The sequence below is a fragment of the Lepidothrix coronata genome, unplaced genomic scaffold (genome assembly GCF_001604755.1).
Source record: "Lepidothrix coronata isolate B3197 unplaced genomic scaffold, Lepidothrix_coronata-1.0 Scaffold183, whole genome shotgun sequence".
NCBI lineage: Eukaryota > Metazoa > Chordata > Aves > Passeriformes > Pipridae > Lepidothrix > Lepidothrix coronata.
The window spans coordinates 768,620-772,437 of NW_016690363.1; positions in this window are offsets into that span (position 1 = coordinate 768,620).

The following is a 3,818-nucleotide window of genomic DNA, read 5'->3' on the forward strand; positions in this document are numbered from 1 at the left end:
GGAAGGGAAGGGAAGGGAAGGGAAGGGAAGGGAAGGGAAGGGAAGGGAAGGGAAGGGAAGGGAAGAAAAAAAACTTCTGTGACAAACGGACAACAAAGCTAAACTTAGATGTTTAATAGCTGATAGCCCCCCTTCGTCAAAAAACAGTGTTAGTGTACAAATACTGTTTTAAAAAGATGATGGGCATGTTATCTCAAGACTGACTGCCTCCCTGCCAGCTTGTACTCACTGCCAGCTTGTACTCACTGCCCATGCACAGACTGGGAAGCTGAGTCCCAGAGCTTGGCTCACTTCGCCCATAGAGGCACCATAAACACAAGTTGGAGTCACTTGACTCTGTGAAAACAAACCCTGCTCCATATTACTCCAGAGCTACACAAAGTAGCTACTGCATGAGCTCACAAGTTTAACAGAGATGTTGATTATGCCCTTATCCACATATTTGGGCAGTCAGGACTGGAGAAATCCATCACTTTATCCATTACTCCAAAAAAGCAATGCAATAAATGCGTCAGGTTGAGATTTGTGGGACAGCTCCTCTCTCTTCTGAGCTCAGTGGTGTGGTCACTGCTTATTTTATGACCTTCTTCCTCTTACAAACCTTGCTTGCTCTCAGACAGTGAAGGTCCATCTGTGACTCACAAATTACCAGGGCCAAGGCACAGGTTCCAGTATGACCCCACTATCACCAGTACTGTTCAATGGTCACCATGCTCCCTGGCAATTTATTCACAGGCCAGTGATGCTTTCCCAGGATGGTTCAGATGGGGGCCTGATGAATAACAGCTCCCACAAGGCAGCATGGACAAAAGCACCCTGTTTGGGGTCTGGGAGAGGAAGGGAGGGAGGGAGGGAGAGGAAAGCCAAACAGACATAAGCTGTGCCATATTACTTGCTTTCCAGACCAACAGAGCAGTCTCTTATCAATATTAAGACACTGTCTTTTAGCCCCCAGAACCTCTACCTTCAGCAATAAGCCCCATGTTTGGGCAATCATGCCTCTCTTGTCATGGAACTGGTCACCAGAATGCTTTTTTTATGAGGAGTTAAGGTTACTCAGGATCCTGGAGCACTTAAAGATCATTACACTTCCAGTGCCAATGCATCAGCTCATACTCCTATCAGGAATTTCAGCTGCTACCAAATTACTTCATCTCCTGGTCTTTTTAGATTATTCCATCACATGAGTCCAGGCTACAACGCCCACGGGACTTGTGGCATGGTGTCTCACAGAGCAGGGGAGGTGGCTCTTCAGGACTGCCTCAGAAATCCCCTGGCACATGAAAAGAAAGGCAGTCTATGAAGCACTTCAACAATTCTTCCCTAAATGGAATGGGAACTCAGAATAGCCTCTGTGAAATCTGGGGACAAAAAACCTCCTCTGCCAAAGGAGTCTCAATGACAGAACAATGTTCCAGAGGAAGCAAACAAATCCAGAATTCATGTACCCACTTTTCAGGACTCTTTCTTATCGAGAAAAGCTGGCCATGAAAAAAAAGATACACTTTTAAGTTGATACACTTACTTCTAACTGGGAAAACTCAAGGAACCAAAGCAAAAAAATCTACTCTGACAGATCTCCACCTAGAAAAGTAAACAACATGTATGTTAAAACATAGAAGAGACCACCTGACCTTCCAAATTAGGAATGTTATTGATACCATGAGGCATATGTGCTGATGTATATTATTTACTAGATACAGACATAAGTAGGTAGAAACACCTGTACTAGTTATGAATTTGGTCATGTTCTTGTCCCTGTCCAGGTCACTACAATACTTCTTAAACAGTACCTGTGCTACAATGTGCTTTGGGATATGTCTCTTTATTATTTTTTTTTCTGTCTTAGACTGACAAACTACTTCATTGATTTCCTTCCTTTTACTTATTGATGATCTATAACTTAGCTTTCTCCTCAAATCAAGGCCACTAGGCCTCCTTCATAGCTTCATCTGAGGAATTTTTTTGAAAAATAACATGAATAATTACTCCTTTTACTGCTTCTCCTGACGTGCTGAAGAAGTTCTGTACACTTGTATGAATTACCTGTATAGAAGCTGCTGCACTGACCTCAACCTGCTGCAGACCATCTGCTCCCAACAATTTATAATCAATTCAGGTGGGAAGGGATTTCAAGAGGCTTGAGCTTCTTGTTCTTTAATTTCATCAGCTGAGACCAGCCTTCCTTTTTGACACCAGTTTTCCCAGCAGTCCACCCTTATTACCAGTACTAGACAGACTGGGAATCTAGCCTGGATGGTGGTGAAGTTAAGGAGGGGTATACCTCAGAGGACAGCTTATTATTAGATAGAGCAGCTTGGAGGCTGCTCTGTGTAACACAGGAAGCCTCAAACAGTCCCAGAACTCTGAGGGATTTAAGATGGCTTAAGGTACAGAAGTGGTGGTTCTTCTCTGCTGTGTCTCCATTCTCCTTCACTGCATCTTAAAACCAGAATTAATTTCTCCATATTAACCACACTGGCTACGTCACCACCTGTTCCCACGGCTGGAAATGCTGCAGGACATTTCTGACCATCACCAGTTGAGTCCAGCAACTTGGACAGGAGGTCACAGCTGGAGACTGAAGGAAGCAGAAGGCTTTCATCTTTGGAGATCTCTGGCAATTACCAAGGCCAGATAATATTAATGTTGGCATCACGTTAAGTTTCTTCACCTCCATCATCTTCTTTTTTTCATCTGAACCATTTCACAGCTTTGTTGCTCTTGGAAACAGAACCAGAGTTCCCATCCAGTTCAGCACTGAGCAGATTGCCTGGACAGAACAGGCCAGAAACCACTCCACAGGTCACCACTGACCTCTGCATGGATTCCTGTAATGCTGCTCTATTTGCTTACACAGCTGCAGGCTGCTATTTCACATCACTTTGGTAGCTGAAAGATAATCTTCTGTCATTACCATGCTGAAGTTTCCACATGGGTCTACTTTCCAGGGTGAAAATAATTTATTTTTTTTTAACTCTATGAAGTGATTTATCAAGGTGTCTTTTTTTAATGCAAGGACAATCAAAGTTTTGAGCAGAGGAGGAAAAATGAAAAGGTTTGCATAGGTGGAAGGAAAGGTGTGTGATCTGGATTGGGAAGAATTTGACTGGAAGACTGGCTTGGATTTGTTCAGAGCTACCAGATAGGAATGGGAGAAGAGCTTCTCTCAAAGAGATAGGGCTGTAGGGAGTGCAAGAGAAAGCACCTCATGTCACCAGCATGGACAGCCACAGGAGCTTCAGGAGGAACATTTAAGCCAGGTTTATATTTACCCTATGTTGTGGCACTTGGAGAGCTCTCCAGCTCTCAGGAATCTGATGGCATTAAAGCACCAGCAAATACTCTCAAGGCAGCTTTTCTCACGTTTTCCAAACAATTTGGGAAGTGCAAATCGGTGCAGATTTCTCAGCTCAGTAATTGTGAAGTTGCCTCAGCATTTTTCTATCAGCATCCTTCAAAGCCCTTTAGATTCTCTCCCCAAATGCAGCCATCCATCCTCCTCCAACAAATCTCAGACCTTACTGGTTATTACCAATAAAATTATTGATGTTAGAAATGCTGATACAGGAAGATGAGGCTGTTTAAGAACGTTTTACCAGATGTTGGCTGAGCGATACTGCATCATTTCATGCAGCACATCACGAAACCTCTTTCTTCCCCGCTGTGCTAAATTGTTACTTTCCCTGAGGGAGAAATGTGGTTCTTCACAAAGCTGGCCTGAGAGGAAAGTGGGGAAAGAGTGTGGGAAAACCAGACAACATCAAGGACCCCCATTTCCCTGTTCTCAGCTTCCCGTGAGCAATCTTGCATGGCTT